At 32.9% G+C, this 20,000-nt stretch overlaps 1 protein-coding gene and 1 long non-coding RNA gene across 2 annotated transcripts in view; both read left to right on the top strand.

Moving 5' to 3' along the window:
* Window positions 1-5,050, top strand: part of LOC118767002 — a 5,075-nt gene extending 25 nt beyond the window's left edge. The window contains exons 1-2 of the long non-coding RNA XR_005002923.1: window positions 1-2,340; window positions 2,579-5,050. The exon at window positions 1-2,340 is cut by the window's left edge and continues 25 nt beyond it. This is a non-coding gene — a long non-coding RNA (uncharacterized LOC118767002). The remainder of the gene's footprint in view (window positions 2,341-2,578) is intronic.
* The window catches only part of LOC115221199 (serine/arginine repetitive matrix protein 1), a 200,128-nt gene that overhangs the window by 172,875 nt on the left and 7,253 nt on the right, over window positions 1-20,000 (top strand). The gene's annotated exons all lie outside the window — the stretch shown is intronic.

Here is a 20,000-nt window from a genome sequence, read left to right as displayed (position 1 = left end):
TGTCATCATTTTACATCAACTTTCCATAATGGATGGGTTGAATAGGGTGTTGCAGTTAGAGTCAGCACGTATTCAGAGATATTGCTCACCTCTAGATGGGTTAGAGGACTGCATCTTGCTTGTGTAGAGTCAGAAGAAACTGATGGTGGTCTGTGTGTCAGCAAAGAAATTATACAGTGAAAATCGAGAATTTGGTTAAGTTCACATGACATGGAGGAAAAGAAGAACCTGATGTTTCAGGACTTAACCTTCATCTGAGAGAAAAGAACATTTTCAACCTTCTCTTTCCTCTTTCTCTCTTCCTCTTTCTGTCTCTCCCTCCTCACCATATATGCACATTCATACATATTTACACACACAGACACACACACACACACACACACACACACACACATACATATATACACAACACATATACATATAAAAAATTTCTGTTGATCCATTGAGAAACAATAAATTACAGAACTCAGTATGTAAATGTAGAGTACTCTTTAATACATTATAACTGAAAGGATCATAACTTTTAGTACTCTGAGTTTCACACTTCCACTCTTTCAGCTAGTACTCCAAGTCTGTTTTCTCTTGAATTACCTGTTGTTTGAATATATTTTGAAATATTATATGAAGGTTATCACAAGCAAACAAAATGCCTGTACTAATATAAAAGAAAATTAATGAAGTATTTTATAAAAAGATAAACATGTAAAGGTTGTCAATTGTTTTGGTTATTATAACAATCATGGAATTCCTAGATAACATGGACAATAATGCTTAAAGCGCTCTCAAAGACTTCTATTTAATATTTTTAAGAGCTCTTCCAATATAATGTTTTAATCTAGCAACTTAAGCAGTTTATTTTTCAATAATTTTAAATTATTAAGTTTTAGTTCATTAATATTTCAGAATTACTTGTAACTGAAATAATAATTTCATTGAGGATAAGATTAATAACAACAATTAACATACAAATGTAAAATCTCAAGATTAATCAATCTTTATCAATTGCCTCGTTTATTACTCAAACGTTGGCTATAGATTATTTTGTATTAAACTTTTTTTTCTAATTTAAGCTTTTTACATTGAATGAGCCAATAAAGTTACATCTTAAATTTCATAGAACACAAGTGCTATATAGATTTATAGTTTATCATAAAAGATTTTTATATTTTTGAATTTTTTTTTTTTAATTACAACAAAAATTAACTGAAATGTATTTTATTTCACTCTCTTATCATGCAATACCTTCATAAGTTAACATTGTTTCAGATTTAGACTTAACCTAAAAAATTACACTATTCTCAAACTATGCAATATTTTCTTGGTGTATTCATTAATTTATTTTGTGATGTTAAACAAATTTATTTTCGATCTGGATAATTTCAACTGATTTGTGATAATAGACACACTAATGAGAAACTATATATAAAATACTTTCATATAAATACTTTCAGCGGTGGTGCCCCAGCATGGCCGTGGCATTGGGCTAAAACATTTTTAAGGATTTAAGGATTTATATCATGTCAATCTTATATCATTAATTATTTAACAAATTTACTATCAAATATTTCACAATATTCTAGTTAATAATTTACACTAAGCTAGTAAAACATTATTCTATGTTAAATATTTTGTCTGGAATTGGAATCCATAGACTGATGATATGTATACATGTATGTATATAGGTTCACACACACATTCACAATATAACATATTGTTTAATAACATTTTTAAAAAAATACCTTTTATGCACAAACAGGATATGTTAGAAAATCTACCTTAAATATAATGTAAGGCTACAGCTCATAATGACTGCACCATGGACAGTGAAGAAATATCAATAAATTTTGCTATTGTCAATGCACATAGAAAACTAAGGAGATTTCCCTGACATCCTTTGTGGCTAGTTGGCCACTCCTCAACTGACAAGCACTCATAACCCACTCCACTTGCAAAGAGAACTTCATAATAATTACTGTTTAAATCCTTCACAATTTAGTACTTTGCTGTAACAGCTAGGCTAATTTGCAGGCTGTACATTAACAGTATAAGTATTTCGTAAATATATTTTGGCACAAACAGTGTGTAGTAAAATAAATACATTGAATTCTTATGTAGTCACACTACAGTTTGTAACCCTCAGACTGTGGAAAGAAAAACAAGACGCATTCACATTTAATGTATTTAATTTAGCTTAGACTTTCTAACCCTTTGTGACTGATGCAAATCCAACATTCACCCAGAAAGTAACCTACATATTCAACAAATACTTCAAAGAAGCCATTCAACAGAACGATCTCAAGTCCTGATGGAGCCATGAAAGTGACTACGTGACAGAATCAGGTGGCGAGCTGGTAGAATCATTACCACGCCGGGCGAAATGCTTAGCAATATTTCGTCTGCCGCTACGTTCTGTGTTCAAATTCCACCGAGGTCGACTTTGCCTTTCATCCTTTCGGGGTCGATTAAATAAGTACCTGTTACGCTCAGGGGTCGATATAATCGACTTCATTCATTTGTCTGTCCTTGTTTGTCCCCTCTGTGTTTAGCCCCTTGTGGGTAGTAAAGAAATAAGAATCAGGTGTCCCTTGGTTGTGTCACCCATCATGCGTGCAATGCCAGCCGCTGAGCCTTTGGCACCATGAAGCTGCTAGTCATTCATCATTCACAATGTCAGTTTGAGATACAAACTCAGTCCAGAAAGCTCAAGCGAGCAGAATTCACATGACCAAACAGTTAACTCAGACCTTTTCAAACATGGCCTACCTTCTTTTCATGACATAAGAATTATGCATGAGATGAGGTCTTTGTTTACCACACATCTCATAGTGAGCTTAAGTTGCTAGGAGAGGCCCTCATCAACCTGCAAGAGTTGTCAATGAATATTGCACTGGACTTGCTACACAATCTAAGACAGTCAAACATGTGATAGTTAAAACTGTTTCTTTCACTTGGACATGGATCCCACATCAGTGCTAGAGGACTCCAGCTAATTGCTGATCTTGAACACAAAGCTGCCAGCCTCCAAACTTCTGTGGTAGACAGGTAAAATGTGTGTGTGTGTACATGTGTGTAAGTGTTAAAAAATCTAAGTTGCAAAAACAGGCACTTATACATTAGATAATCGAGTAAGTATTTTATGTGTCCATGTATATATTTATATATGTCATGTAAATACATTTTCATTTATATATATATATATATATTCACAAACGCACTTATGTGCGTTGTGTTATATATACTAACATATATGTGGATATATAAATGTCTATGTAAATTGATAATAGATCATGAGAAACTTCAGCAACAATGTTGATGTCTTTGGAAGAAACATGCAACAGCAAATTGAGAACACACCAAAGCTAACAGGAAATACTGGAGACAGATTCCTGGCATTACATGGAAAAGTGCAGCATTTTAGTTTGAACCACTTGAAGAAATTATGCCATATATGCACACACACACACATACACACACTGGTGCATATGTATATGTTTATATATAATCATAAATATATATATATGTATATACTTGTATGAGTATGTACATGTATAAATATATCAATGTCATTATCATCTTTGTGTTGATGTCCACTTTTCCATACCTACATGGATCAGACAGAATTAGATAAGACAATTTCTATGGCTGCATACTCTTCCTGTCACCAACTCTTACCAAAAAAGGTTATATTTTCATATCACCAGACATGATTTCAAGGAAAATTGGCTAGAATGACACTACATGCATGACAGTGATATTTGCTTATGTTATATATCTATATATATATCTATATATATATATATATATATATATATTATATATATATATATATATATATATATATATATATGAGGGGCTCCCTTCAGTTTTCATGTGTAAAGACCACTCGTAGCTTATTTGAAAAATGCTCCATCCAAAATACAGTTGTAAGAAATACAAACACCACTTCACAAAGACTAATTAACTAACCAATGAACAGGCCAGCAAAACATCACCCAATTAATAAGCATGAAAAGCAAACCAATGAACAAACACAAGTACAAGATCACACATGTAACATGTAAATACATTTCCATTATCTAGTTGTAGTAGTACTTGCCTGAAGATTGCCGTGACATGAAACTTGAGTTGTGAGACAAACTCACAGTTTTAGTTGCAAAAAATATTTAAAAAATTTATGTGTATATGTGTGTGTGATAAATATAAGTGAAGGTATAGCTGCATGAAGAATTCTGTTTCACAACCAAGTGGTTTTCAGTTCAGTCTCACAGCACATCACCATCAACAAGTATCTTCTACTTTCACCCTTGGTTGACCAAAGCCTTGTGAGTGAATTTGATAGACAACAACGGAAAGAAACCTATAACACACACACATATGTGTGTGTCTGTGTTCCTATATGTATCTGTGTAGTAACCTCATGTGATGGTTGTAAACAAGCTTCATCAATACTACTGATGAAGTATATTAACAGTCTTCTTTGAAAACGATGTCTGGCCATGGGAAATTATTATTTTGCTTGGAAAAAATTGAGGGTTGGCAACAGGATGGGTATCCAGATATAGAAACTCTGCCTCAGCAAATTCTGCTTGATCCATGCAAACATGGAAAAGTAGATGTTATTTGATGATGATGATCATCATATATATATATATATGTGTATATATATAAATATATGGATGCATGTATACATATATATGTATATGTGTGCACATGTTTATAAATATATAATCATGTATCTATATATATGTATATGTACATGCGTGGGTGTATGTATGTGTCCTTTGTCATGACATTTTAGGATAGTTATAAATTATCATTATGGTCATACAAGCAGAATCCCTTGTTTTCAGTCTTCTACGAAAACTTGTCTGAACATAGGGAAATATTCCCTTGCTTGAAACAGGTGAGAGTTGGTAAAAGAAGGGCAATCAGTTGCAAAGACATGGAAAATTGTATGTTAAAACGACGTTGATGATGATGACTAACATATATATATATATGTGCATGTATATATATATATATATATATATATATATATATATATATATATATATATATATATATATATATATATATATATATATAAATTAGAAAAAACCCACCTTTTATTATTCAAAATGAACAATTAAATTACACCATCTAGAAAATTACATATGATAGAAATATATATTATATTGTGAGAAATTTGATTTAGTATTTTTAAATTGAATTTTCTTCCCTGTAAGTTAGGATTAATATTCCCTCAAATAATAATAATAATTATTATTATTATTTATATATATATATACATAATATACAAGTGCAGAATAAAACAGGTGAGTTTCTGAAAGTGCTTTTATAGCATTTTGAATTACATATTTTCACATGTGTTTCTCTAGAAAATTCCAGTATGTCAAGCAATAATTATTGCATTAACATTTGAATAATAAGCTGAGAATGCCATAAGAATATTGTTAATCTACTTCAGTGCTACATACCAACATAAGCATACTGAGAGAATGAAAATCAAATTCCTGTATTTTCTCAATATCAGCCAATTTAGTATTATTGTTAATGATACTAAATTGAATTACAATATTCATCTGAAGATCTGGTATTTTTAACCCTATTATGAATATGTTTACATAGCGTTTTTTCATTTAACGTACCAGAATTAGCATTTGAAACACCTGTAAGATTGTGCAATTTATGCTGTTATAATAAATGAACTAAAACAAAATCTCCTGATACATATTCTGCACTCAGATATATACTCCATAAATTATTCAAATGTATATAGTACCAAACAGAAATCTGAGGACATATAACATTTAGTACACAATAAAATAATCTAGATATATAAAGGTTTACATGGAGTCTTAAATATTGGTTAACACATTGGTTAACTGTTGTGTGCTATCTGAAGCCAAATAGCACTAATTAATGACATACATATATGTATTTATGTCTGTATATATATATATTACACACACACATATATGTATGTTTACATAGATATGTTTATATATATATGTGTGTTGGTGTGTAATTATATATATACACACATCTATATATATGTATGCACACACACATAAACATCCATATGTGTATGTAAACATATGCATATTTTTATACATTTAGATATTCATAGGTAGATATAAGTAGACTGATAAATAGCGGTACACTCACACAAACACACACACACATATACATTTACATTTACAGCTGTGTGTGAGTTTGTGTATATATGTGTGTGTATGCATTCTTGCAGTTTCTATCAGTTGATCTTAATTGGTGATTTTAGCAACATTATCTACAAACATTTCTTGTGTCTGTTAATATTATGGTTCAGAGTTTTAATTTCATAAATTTTATATCACATTTACACATCTGTCCTTAGCCTTTTACAATTATTTATTGATTTTTTTTATTGTCAATTTATATTTATCACCGTTTATTAATTAGCAATTATTATTAGACATCCACATTGCTATTCCAGAAAATCAGTGTGGAATTTGCACTTTCCAGTTTGGCAGCCTGGCAAGCAACTGTCACTATGCCTTTTCATTCGTTTTTGTTGTCATTGTTGTGGTGGTTGGGGTTGTGAAAGCTTTGAGGTCTTTTGGGTTTGTTCGTTTGTTTTTTTTTTTTCTTATGAAATGATTTATTTTTGTGGGAAATGATGGAGTGCATACTATGGTTTGTGATGAGAATATTTAAAAAAAAAAATAAAACTCATTCAGTTAACAGGAAATTCAAGTGTATAACAGATCTAGAGCAATAATATCTAAGAAATGAAAATGATTCAAAATGAACATGAAGTGTAATAAAAAGCACAAACAATATTACCAAAAAAAAAATTGTTTTATATGTTATCTTTCAAACATTGTCTTATAAACTTTTGCATCTTTTTGAGAAATATAACCTGTTCACTTGCTACTAAAAATCCTACCAACGATGTCATTACCATGAAGACTATTGTGTTCTTGAAAAGATACCAACTATTTGTTCTCGAAAATTGTAACCAATTTAATTTGTTTCTCTCTTTTTCTCCTTGTTCAGTGATAGAATATTTCAAAACTTTTTTTCCAAATTTTGGCTTTTATTTATTCATTTAAAGATTTGATATGGGAGAAACTAGCTTCTTAATTACTCTGATTTTCTCCAATTAATCATGAATAAGATTCAACTTTTTAATTTTTTCCTTTTATTTTAATCAAAATGACATTTACATTATTTAAATTTTATTTATGTAGCTTTTTTGAATGTTCGGTGTTATTTTATTCTCCATAAAAAAATTTTTTTTTAAATACAAGTTATCTATTTTTTTGCTGAACTTAGATAATATATAATTATCTAATGTAGCAAGCCAGAATGGCAAAGATTATGGTATGCATTAAATTGAAATTGAAAATTTGTTTCAGAAAAATTTTATCAACTTAAAACATACTAGGTCAGAGAAAACCTGTGATAGACTCTGTAGGTAAAAAAAAAGGATAAAAAAAAAACATATAAATATTTTTCAAGTTATATAATTTTTAAGATAAGAAATCTTCACTCAGGCAGGTCTCATTGGAAGCATAATTGTATTTTGTTTAATAAAATTATCAATCTATTTTTCAAATGATTAACATTTTTTTTCCATTGTGATTATCAAAATTTCAATGAAATTTTTACATAAAGATTGTTTTTATGATGTATTATTAATAATGATGACACTAATTTATAATTCTGAATAGCAAAAGTTTCTACAACTCATTTGCTATTATAGACATTTTAATTGATTGCTTCTTTTCAATAAATATATTTACTTCGTATGTAGATAAGAATAATGATTAAAAACCTAGCACCTGCCTTAGATGAAATAACTATTGATAATTTCAAAGTAATATCTAAAGATTTACTTCTACTTAAGAATTTGAAACATAAATGTCATTTACTACTAGTAATTATATATATATATATATATATATATATACATATATATACAGATACATGTAGTGTATCTATATATATAGGGTTCTTTTCTATATATCTTTTCTTCAAACACAGACTTTTCTGAAACTCACCTATTTCTAATTTAGCAAATATTTCTTTCAGACGAGGAGAGAACTTTTTAGTTGGTTAAATAATTCAAAACAAATAGTGACTTCTTTAACTATGCTCTTCTATATTTAACATTTTTTATTGTGAAATATTTGTTCTGATAAATGTTCTTAGTGATAATATTTCCCCCATGAGATTATTGTATTAACAATAATGAACTCTTTTAGGAAATGACTATCTTACCAAATCAATCCTAAACTTTGTTGTTTTACCCTACTTTGCAAAGTAGGCTGTGCATTTTTACTATTTGTAATCCAACTGCATGCATTGGTAAAATATTTTTTAATATAACTATTATTGTTATCATTATCATTATAATCAGCAAAACATTATCATTGTTGTTATCATTGAGATTGTTTTAATATTGATTATTATTGTATTCAGCATTAGCATCATAGCTATTGTTAACATTTTCCTTAGACTCTTGAGATTATATTTTGGTTTATGAACTAAGCATGATGGATTTAAAGCTGAAATAACTGAACCTAAGGTGATAATATATATACACACATAGCAAGCAGTATAGTATAATTTTAACAAAAATATTTTTTCGTTTATTTTTCTATTTTTTGAAAAAAAAAAAACTATATCAATTTCATTATTCTGCATTTGTCAATCTTCATTATTGTCTAATTTATCTAGATCATTTTAAATGGGTATTCAGATTATTAAAAAAAAAAAATTGGTAATTTAATTTTTAACAGACAAATTTCTCTCCCCCAACCGCTTTTCTTTTCTTTATCTATATTTTCCCATCCCCCATACTACTGAAACCAATTTAATATGTTGCAATTTTTAAAGGTTAGTTTGTTTTTTAATAAATATATTATATTATATTATTATTATTTATTTTATAAGTAGCTACAATTAAGGTTAAAAAAAAATAATTTACCTGCCTTAGGTGAGACAATTATTGATAATTAACTTTACTACTACTATTATTCTACTACTCTACTACTACTACTACTACTACTACTACTACTACTACTACTACTACTACTAATACTACTCTACTAATAATAATAATAATAATAATAATAATAATATTAATAATACCTCAAGCAATAATATAACTAATACTTTTTACCTCTGCTGCTGGTCCTTTATCAAAAATTTTAAAACATGAAATTAAAACATTAATTAGCATAATTTACAAAATGAGTAGAATACATTTGAATTCACATCATCTTTGCAATGGGCCCTTTCATTCTTTTTAAATCTTATCATCAAGACTTGAGCCACATTAAGAACACTAAATCATTGGAATTGAAATATTTTTTACTCAAAGGTTTTATCAATGTACTTAGTCATCTTGTGATTAATAGAAAATATTATCATTTACATATTTTTGTCTAATTTTTTTTCTTTCATTTTTATTTTAATTGAAATTTCCCAGTTGTTATTTTTTAATATTACCATTTCAACTTGAAGATGTATATCCATTTGTCATTGTTAGACAATGAAGGATTATATACTCATTGTAACATGTTAGTATCTAGATGGAATTCTACCATCAATTTTATCTTGTTATCAAAGAAAATTTTGATCTTTGTTATGTCAACATATTTCTTTATTAAATAGACTAAATGGATTCTGTTTTAATATTAGAAGAAAATAGAAAGATATGAAGACGAATACATGCAAAAAAATTTAATGCTCATATATTAAAGTTTTATTGTTAAAGAATATGAAAGACCGTTATTAAGTTGTAGATTATTTAGATATCATTCCAAAGTGGAGAGAATTTTAAGAAAAATGCTTAATTTAAAGTATCTTTTCCTAAGTTCTACATTGCTATTGTATAGTAAAAAGTACCATAAAGACAAATTTGGCAAAAACAAAAAAAAAAAAAGAGACAGAGATGAATATTTGTACTGGAGTATGTAGCTTCAAATTTATTGGAGACCGGGAAGTAGAATGTATTGGGAAGGGAATTATCTTACCCAAAAGCATACATGGGCTAAGTGAATCGGTTCCGAATGGAATTAAAAACTAGATCATGAGAACATGCCACTGCCCCATAGAGTCTAAAACATTGTTACCATAGTGATGGTACAGCACAATATCCATCATCTTTTAATGAAGGGATAATAAGTATGGGTACGGGCACACGCTGTTCCATGGTCGTTCTTATTGTGCAACAGCTTAGGCGAGTGTTTTCTTCTGTAGTCATGACTTGACTTACACCATTGTGAATTAAATTTGGTCAATGGAAACTGCAGAAGCCCGTCATTATGTATGTATGTATGTGTGTATGTATATATGTATGCATGCATGTATGTATGTGTGTATGTATATATATATATATATATATTATATATATATTTACACAGACATACATATGAATATATATATATATATATATAAAGTTAATCCAAACATGTATATATACACATGTATGTGTGTATATATATATATATATATATATATACACACACATATGAACATATATATATATGAATATATATGCATATGCATGCATACACACACACATACACACATATATATACATATATATATACATGTGTGCATGAGTCTTTGTTATACCTGTATAAAGTGGTGCACTGAGTTTGCATCCCTGTATATCAGAAGGTAACTTAGCCATTCAATAAATAGAGATCAATGACAATAAGTACCCGAGTGAAATAGATAGTTGATATGATCAACTTAACCCCGCTTTGAAGTGACACCCTAGCACGGTTGCAGTTCAATAGGGGAAACCAGTAAAGAAGTATACATAGAAGTGAAAGTAAATATTAATATACCATATCTTGTAAGAATTCCTTGTTGTCTACAAGAAAAATGAAATCTACCACAAATGTGATGGATTAAACCTAATAATAAGACTTATTGGCATCAACAAAAAACAAATTTTTTTGAATGTTCTCCTAACTATATGTCAATGAAACATGCTTTACTTTTGGGAGAAACAAAAAAACTAAAAGAAGACAGCTTTTTTTTTTTTTCGAGGAGGGGAGGATCTGTTTTGTTAAAAATTTTGTAAAAATGTTAAAATTTACTTAAAGAATGTTAGTCCTTTATTTGTTACTTTTTAACCATCTATGTTTTCTTTGTTATGATGGAAAGTATATTTATTCTCCAATTCGGTTGTAAATAACAAATTTCACAGTTAGTCGAATAGATAAAACAAAAAAGAGTATTATTTTGAAAAAAAAAAAACCCCACTAATTCTGTCTGTTTTAATTTGTCCATTGACTTTCATGTTAGCGACTGACTCAACCAGAAAGTCAAATCCATAAATTTGGCCATTTTCCCTTAAAACAGTCATTTGTAAAACACTGATTCTTGTATGAGGTACAATAACCATGTGTTTAACATAGCAACCTACTGGTCATAATTTTAAAATTCCTTACTGTCATTGTATCATGCCACTGAGCAAAGCATCTAACTTTGCTTGCTCCATTTTACCTGTACAAAATCAGGCTCAGAGTTGAGGGGCTAGAAGTAGCCAACCACAAATAAATCCTCCCACCTATGCAAGTATGGAAAAAATGGATATAACACAAAAAAAAAAAATCTGTGGTCCTCTTGTTAAATTGTGTGACGAAAGAATGAGTTTTGTTTCTCTTTCGTTTTTGGGTTTTTTTTTTCTGTCTCATACAAAGAATTTTAATTACTGTAAAATATTTTGGGTTAAAATATCTACTTATGAAATGTGTGATATGTACTGGCATAGGCTAGAACAGACATGGGCAACCTTTTTCGAAAAGCGGGCCGCATGAGACATTGCATATTATCAAGTGGGCTGCATTACTAAAAAATTCAAGATAATATTTCGTTAGACATGCAATTCAGAAAGTCCATTGAGCCACATGGAGCCCATAGGCTGCAGTTTGCCCATGACTGGTCTAGAAGCAGTGAGGATGGTAATATCAATAGAGAAACAAAATTATGTGATTTCTACTTACTGTATTAAACTCAGTTTGGAATTCAAATATCATTGGCATCAATTTTTGCCTTTAACCCTTTTAGGGGTCCATGAACTAACCAACAGGTTAATACACTAACTAACCAATACAGGTTAATACAATAACTTCACTCAACTCTCTCTTTATAAAACTTGTCCTTTATAGAAATCTCTTTGTTTTCAGATAAATGTTTTTTTGAATTAATCTGTTTAACTGAACATCTAAAGTTAGCATATAGTAGTAATTGTTAATAACTTGCAGATCTAAAATGTTGAAATTCTTTCTCAGTGGCATTGCCAAATCAACTCATTGTGAAAATTGTTCAGTTTCATTTTAATAAAACTTTACATTTGAAAAGAACAACGTTATTATGTCTTAGAATCATTGTCACCAAGCACTTCTTTTATAGACGAGCAAAATATCTTTTAGTCAGACTTCTATCTTCTTTACCTCTTTACTTTTTAAGTTCTTTAAAATTATTCCTTACCTGGCCTCCGTGTCGGTGGCACGTAAAAGGCACCATTCGAGTGTGATCGTTACCAGCATCACCTTACTGGCACCTGTGCTGATGGCATGCATAAAAAAGATTCGAGCGAGGTCGTTGCCAGTACCATCTGACTGGTCCCATGCCGGTGGCACGTAAAAGCACCCACTACACTCTCGGAGTGTTTGGCGTTAGGAAGGGCATCCAACTGTAGAAACTCTGCCAGATCAAGATTGAAGCCTGGTGCAGCCATCTGGTTCGCCAGCCCTCAGTCAAATCGTCCAACCCATGCTAGCATGGAAAGCAGATGTTAAACGATGATGATGATGATGATGATGATGATTTCACCAAAGTAATACACATACATTCATTTACACACTCATGCATGTTCACATACATGCACACACACACACACACACACACACACACACACACATATACATAATTGGCAGTAGTTACAGACTGTCCCAATAGCCAAGAGTTTTGTGCATTGGCACTTATCTAAAATAAAACTCTCCGCCCTTGAGCCACTTCATAACTTCTTCCAGTTAAATGAAAATATATTTACTCATGTTGTGAGCTCTCGCTTCCTGTTCAAGCTTCACCACCCCATCCCATGTCTTCCTGGGTCTATCTCTTCCAGTTAGAGAACAGGACTTCTTTATACAGCTGTCCTCATCCATACACATCACATGACCATACCAGCGCTGTCATCTCTCTTGCACACCACATCTGTTGCCACTTATTCCTAATTGTTTTCTCTACATGCTTACACTCTGTCGTACATGCACACTGACATTGCACTCCCAACAGCACACTAGATTCATTTTTCTCAAGCCTTCTCATGTCCTCAGCAGTTACAGCCCAGTGAAACATGAGCTGTGACTGCAGAGGACATACAAAGGCTTGAAAGAAATTTTTCTTACTACTGACATTTAGATCCAAGTTGCTTGAAATAAGAGCTCTTTTAATTATGTGCCATCAGTGGGGCACATTGACAGGGGTCTTTCATCTTCAGTGACAGTGATGTACTCAGTAATCTTTGCATTGAGAAACGAACTGTCCTTTACTGCAGCATTCTCAAGAGATGTTAAGTCATGGGGGAGCTGAAAGAAATCAAAATCTTTTAATTGATCTGAAGAGAGTAATGTATTGATTTCAAATTTTGGTACAAGGTCAGCAATTTCAGGGGAGGGAGTAAGTCTATTACACTGACCCTAATGTTCAACTGGTACTTATTTTATCAACCCCAAAGGATGAAAGGCAAAGTCAAACTCAGTGGAATTTAAACTCAGAATATGAAGATGGACAAAATGTCATTAAGTGTTTTGCCCACCATGATAATGATTTTACCAGTTCACAGCCTTAGAAGAGAGTGATATATTGATAATTAAGTGTTCTGAAATGTCACCTGCACTCTGTATTTACCAAATATTATTCTTGTTCAAGGACAGGAGAGGACTTGAAAGGAAATAGATTAAAGTTATTTGTAGTATCTAGTTTTCTTGGATCTTTTCGGTTTGAACGGCAGTTTTTTAAAATAATTTCCACGTAACTAAACACTTTTAAACTTCATATACTGGTAGAATGTGTTTATACAACATCTTTTTATCTTGGCTTTATTGAGAAAATTCTATAGTTTGTAAGATATTTGTTGTTTTTTTTCTTCAATTTCTGCAATTTCAACCAATCACTGACGTCTATTGAGGTAAAAAACATTCTGTGCCATATGAATATGTCCCTCGTTTAAGAAACAGATTGGGTTTATTTACATTTCTGAAGATAAAAAAGATACCCTTCCCCCACGCCCAACCCTAACCCTAACTCTAACCCTAACCCTAAAATAGATTGAAATGCAATAGATCGATACTAGGGTCATAATTATGGGTGACAATTTCATATGACACCGCTAGAAAGAACTGCCATTCAAACCGAAAAGATCCGTTTTCTTTTCAGTTATGTTTTCAAATATGTTTGGGGTTATCAATGCTTTTTATCTCACAGATGTCGCTAAAATTGTACCATTAATACCTCTTCAGATGATTCAATCATTTCTGTCCAATTTTAAAGATGTGCAAAAGCTCTGTGAGTCGCTTGCCATGTCTTGAACTTATTGCTTCTCAGGGCATCAACACTAAATTTTCAATGTTTAGCAGCTGACTTGATCCAGTTATCTCCCTTTGTGATGATGATGATCATTGGTTCCTTGGGGACAGTATCAGAAGGCAAGAAATGGAAACAAGATTGAAGGAAAAAGAAAAATTAATAATAATAATAATAATAATTTCGTTTTTGGATTTGGTTTGCAAGATTCTTTACATGAGTTCATGTGTTGAACCATATTCTGTTCTGTCTGGGGAGAGTCATTTTCTTTTTGTGCCTTATAATGTAACACACTCACCGGTGAGTGTGTTACATAAGGCACAAAAAGAAAATGACTCTCCCCAGACAGAACAGAATAAAATTAATAATAATAATAATAATAATAATATAATAATAATAAATGCCCTGATGCAGTACCAGACAGTGGCTCTCGTGGCTTCTGATCTTAACTGATTGGAAGTGTTATCATGTACATTGTTTTGTCTTGGTATAAAAGATGGGCTACAGCAAATATTCCGCTCAATACCACAGATTTGCTTATCAGTTGTTTGACCTTAACCAGTTGACCATGTCCCTTGGTGGTTGACGATATGTGCATCTCTCATCACGAGCAGAAGTAGTGGGGGAGCATCATAGCCATGTCTTGAGAGGGATTCTTTGGGGTTTGAATAATTCACCTCTGGAAACATAGGTGTTTTGTTCAACATTCTTAAACAATACTCATTCAGGGACCTTTTGAGTGGGATGGGTTACTCTACCAGAAGAAAATTTTTACTGGGCCCCACCTGCGAGGTCATGCTGTGTTTATCTTGATATGAGATCACCATGTCGCGCACACATGGTTGTGATGCATGTGCCTTGTGTACCCTTATCAGATGGGTAGTCATGATGGGTATACTGGGCTTCGTATATTTGTACCCCAGTGTCACTTTGATGGCATGCACTGCTCTCTCACTCAATAATAATAATAATAATAATAAACTTATTGTATACAGTGCTCAGGTAAAACTGGTCAGAGAAGAGTAAACTAGGGGACAGAAAGCAAACATATAAGTCAAGTAATTTGAGGTAACAATGAAATATAGATGTGCAAACATTGTACACAGAATAAAACACAAATGACAGAAAAGTTAACAGTAAAAGAGCGACAAGGAAGAAAGGATACAGGTCAGAAGTAGTGTTGATGAATTTGGGGAATTATGGAATTTTTGCTGGATGTAATGTCCTGACTGCTAACATGTGGGGTTTGTTCCATGCTTTGACAATTCTGAATATGAAAATGTGTTTCACTTGTTTCAGTCATTTGACTGTGACCATGCTGGAGCACCGCCATTAGTCAAGCAAATCGACCCCAGGACTTATTCTTTGTAAGCCTAGTACTTATTCTATCAGTCCCTTTTGCCGAACCGCTAAGTTACGGGGATGTAAACACACCAGCATCGGTTGTCAAGCAATGTTGGTGGGACAAACACAGACACACAAACATATACACACACATACATACATACATATATATATATACATATATACAATGGGCTTCTTTCAGTTTCCATCTACCAAATCCACTCACAAGGTTTTGGTCAGCCCAAGGCTATAGTAGAAGACACTTGCCCAAGGTGCCATGTGCTGTACATTTTTTCCCTTTTTTTTTTCATATGTCCACAAGTACTTATTCTATCGGTCTCTTTTGCCGAACTGCCGAACAGGGACCAAAACCTTGTGAGTGGATTTGGTAGATGGAAACTGAAAGGAGCCCATCATATATATGTATATATGTGCTGTACATTTTTTCCATTTTTTTTTCATATGTCCACAAGTGTTAGCGGTATTGAATTTTAAAAAACGTGGCCTAAATTGTAGTTGGAAAGATGGCAAGATAATCTTGTATGGTTCTGCTAAATCAGCTGCTAGACATCATTACTTCATATGTTAATGCCCAGAGGAGAAATGCATTCAAGATATGATAAGTGACAGACAAGGAGTATTAGTCTGGTTGTATGTCTCTGGACAGCTTCCAGTAGATCAATATTCTAGACAGGATGGGGGATGCAGATTGGATATGCAAGCTGTAAGTGTGGAAGTACCATAGCTATATACAGCTTTAAATACAAAATTAAGAGGAATGACCTCTAAAGTGGACACCCTATATGCTAAACATAGATGTCAAATCGCCGTTACCACAAAGAATGTGTTCTCAAGAAGAAAAAAAATCTCAGCAAAAATGGCAAAATGTAAAAATGAGCGAGACAAATGAAAACATACAAAATAAAAACGATTTTATTTTATGTTTTCATTTGTCTTACTGGTTTTTACATTTCAGCAATTTTGTTGAGATTTTTTTTTTTTTTCTTGAGAACACATTCTTCATGGTAATGGTGATTTGACTTCTATGTTTAGCATATAGGGTGTCCACTCCTCTTAATTTTGTATGTAACACAATTTTTAATCTTCGGATTTTTAAATATGCTAAGCCACTGGTTTTAATTGATTAACATCAATTTCTACCCTTATTATTTAATTTACAGCTTTAAATGGATAGCCCCCGTGCCGGTGGCACGTAAAAGCACCATCCGTTCATGTCCGTTGCCAGCCTCGCCTGGCCCCCGTGCTGGTGGCACGTAAAAGCACCATCCGTTCGTGGCCGTTTGCCAGCTCCGTCTGGCACCTGTGCGGGTGGCACATAAAAAGCACCCCCTACACTCACAGAGTGGTTGACGTTAGGAAGGGCATCCAGCCGTAGAAACACTGCCAGATCAGACTGGGCCTGATGCAGCCTTCTGGCTTCACAGACCCCAGTTGAACCGTCCAACCCATGCTAGCATGGAAAGCGGATGCTAAATGGTGATGATGATGATGAGTAAACAACTAACAATGGTCTCACTTAGTGATGCTCGTATACCTTCAACCTTTCCAGCGATTTTACAACCGTTTTTCATCCAACAGATAATTTTTGACCACAATACAAAGGTCATGTTCTCCAGTTAGGCTTTTTAAGCTTGGTGTTGTGAAGAAATTAGTTAATTCCGTGATTTTCTTCCCAAAATGTAAAGTGGTGTACACATCTATAGCCAGCTTGTGTTACCTATCAGCAATCCATTGCTGCATTGTGTCTAGGTGAGATTGCATGAAGGCTCTATAGCGTATAGGACTTGTTTTTATTTCAAAGTACAGCTTAATGTCATCTACATATTTTTACACAGTAACATGCTTCAAGTTGGCATTTGTTTCTTTAACCCTTTTGTTACCAACCCGGCTGAAACCGGCTCTGGCTCTGTAGTACAAATGTCTTGTTTTCATAAGTTTTGAATTAAAATCTTCCACCAAACCTTAGTCACAATTTATGTTCCTAACACTAGCTTAATGATAACTAATTTATTTTCCTAAGTTCATTGTTATATTCAAAATAGCTGAAAGAAACACAGAGCATCTCAAAATAAATATGGTAACAAAAGGGTTAATGTATATAACAAATAACAAGGGACGAAGAACAGATTCCTGCAGAACACTAAATGTCCCTGTATAAGGTACAGAATGTTGCCCTAGTATCATGATTATGTCTTTTCAACTGAGAATGAAGGACTTCAACCAGTTATAAAAAGTAACCATCACACTATTGCAGAGAGTTTCAACATATGCCGTTATGCTCACAGTGATAAACATATTGAAATATATCATGAAGTTACATAATCACAGTTTTTTCCAGTTTTCAACTGTTATACTTATTTTTTTTTAATATACTATTCAAAGAGTAAAAAGTCTGCTCTTGAACAGTTGCTGATAAGAAAAACATGAGAAAGGAAAGGAAGGAATTCTAGAAATGCCAGTCATTGAATTTGATTTCAATTCCGATTTTTGAAATCGAAATCGAAATCAAATTCGATGACTGGCATCCGTGCTAGTGGAGCGCTAAGAGCACCATCCGAGCATGATCATTGCCAGAGTAGCAAACTGGCTTCTGTGCCAGTGGCACATAAAAAGCACCATTTGAATGAGATCATTACCAGTGTCACTTTACTGGCACTTGTGCCGGTGGCATGTGAAAAAAACATTCCAGCGAGGTCATTGCCAGTGCCACTGGACTGGCTCCTGTGCAGGTGGCACGTAAAAAACACTATTTGGGTGTGGTTGTTGCCAGTAACGCCTGACTGGCCCTTGTGCCGGTGGCATGTAAAAGCATCCACTACACTCTCAGAGTGGTTGGCGTTAGGAAGGGCATCCAGCTGTAGAAACTCTGCGAGATCAGATTGGAGCCTGGTGCAGCCACCTGGTTCGCCAGTCCTCAGTCAAATCATCCAACCCATGCCAGCATGGAAAGCAGACGTTAAACAATGATGATGATGATGATGATGATATCTTGAAGAAGGACTGGGAATATTAATCAATGCACAATCTATTGGAGAGGATACACAAAACACGGGTGATAATATATTCAATGTAAATGTCATTGAGTCAAAGGTTCATGGTGTAATGTGTTGCATTCATGACCACAAGATTGTGGTTTCAATTCCTGGACCAGATGGTTCATTGTGTTCTTGAGCAAAACACTTCATCTCATGCTCCGCGATCACTTCAACACCTGATGTGTGAGTACACCGTGCACCTGTTCAGGTAATGTCGATTTGATAGAGAGAATGAGCTAATGTACAGAACATAGATTTGATTACAAAAGCAAGTCATTTGCACAGGTTTATCAGGAAGAAATTGCAGACTCATTTTCCTCAGCCTACAAGACATTACCATCCATCCATCCATCCATCCATCCAGCCATCCATATGTCACTGTATATATTTAAATTGTCTGGTTCAAGTGGGAGAAGTTCAGTTATAATAATGCAATATGTCACTCTCTCTCTCTTTTCTCTTTTACTTGTTTCAGTCATTTGACTGCGGCCATGCTGGAGCACCACCTTTAGTCGAGCAAATCGACCCTAGGACTTATTCTTTGTAAGCCTAGTACTTATTCTATCGGTCTCTTTTGCCGAACCGCTATGTTACGGGGATGTAAACACACCAGCATCAGTTATCAAGTGATGTTGGGGGAACAAAAACAGACACACAAGCACACACACACACACTCACATATATATATATATATATATATATATATATATATACATATATACGACGGGCTGCTTACAGCTTCCATCTACCAAATCCACTCACAAGGCTTTGGTCAGCCCGAGGCTATACTAGAAGACATTTGCCCAAGGTGCCACGCAGTGAGACTGAACCCCGAACCATGTGGCTGTATACGTAGGCACTATAAAGCAGAAAATATACTTTGTATGAACCTAATCAAAAATGCTATTTCAATCTCTAATGGTAATTATTTAATTTCCCTTATAATACTAATAGTATGTGTGAGGAGTATATACGTATCATAGTTTCTGTTCTGTCTCT

This window comes from Octopus sinensis, linkage group LG18 (assembly GCF_006345805.1).
Source record: "Octopus sinensis linkage group LG18, ASM634580v1, whole genome shotgun sequence".
Classification (NCBI taxonomy): domain Eukaryota; kingdom Metazoa; phylum Mollusca; class Cephalopoda; order Octopoda; family Octopodidae; genus Octopus; species Octopus sinensis.
This window is presented reverse-complemented; position numbering and strand designations above follow the sequence as displayed.